The sequence below is a fragment of the Cavia porcellus genome, unplaced genomic scaffold, assembly GCF_034190915.1.
Source record: "Cavia porcellus strain 051 isolate PalLab524CR breed Dunkin Hartley unplaced genomic scaffold, mCavPor4.1 scaffold_5, whole genome shotgun sequence".
NCBI lineage: Eukaryota > Metazoa > Chordata > Mammalia > Rodentia > Caviidae > Cavia > Cavia porcellus.
The window spans coordinates 9,662,004-9,662,500 of NW_026947488.1; positions in this window are offsets into that span (position 1 = coordinate 9,662,004).

Consider the following 497-nt stretch of genomic DNA (forward strand, 5'->3'; position numbering starts at 1 on the left):
TCTTCCCGGCCTCTTTCACCTCTGCCTGGCACAGCCAGGCTTTTACACCAATTGGTATCTTAGTTAACTGACATCATTTCCCTCCCATAGACTGTAAGCTCCATGGAAACGGAGACGCCATTGGTTAGCGGTTGCCAAGCAACGACGTCTCTAAAACATGATCTCTTAAAAGAAGGAATGCAGTTCGAGTTTTAAGGAATCTGGGTGTCACTCGCTCCAGGGATGATCTGGATGTCAGCTTGGCTGCAGCCGCATCTCAGGGCTCAATAGGGAGAGCAGGCTCCTGAGTCTCCGGTGCTCAGGGCTCCTGGGCTTTGGAGGTCAGTTTGTCACCAGCTGGGGGCTGGAAACTCCACAGGTCCCTCAGGAGGACAGCTCGCAGGAGGACAGGCGGCTGGCTTTCCCTGGGCCGGGCCACCCAGTGGACAGAAGGCCAGCAAGAGCGAAGCGGCAGCATTTTCGGAAACTCGCCTTTAAACCCTTCGCTTTGGTCTTGC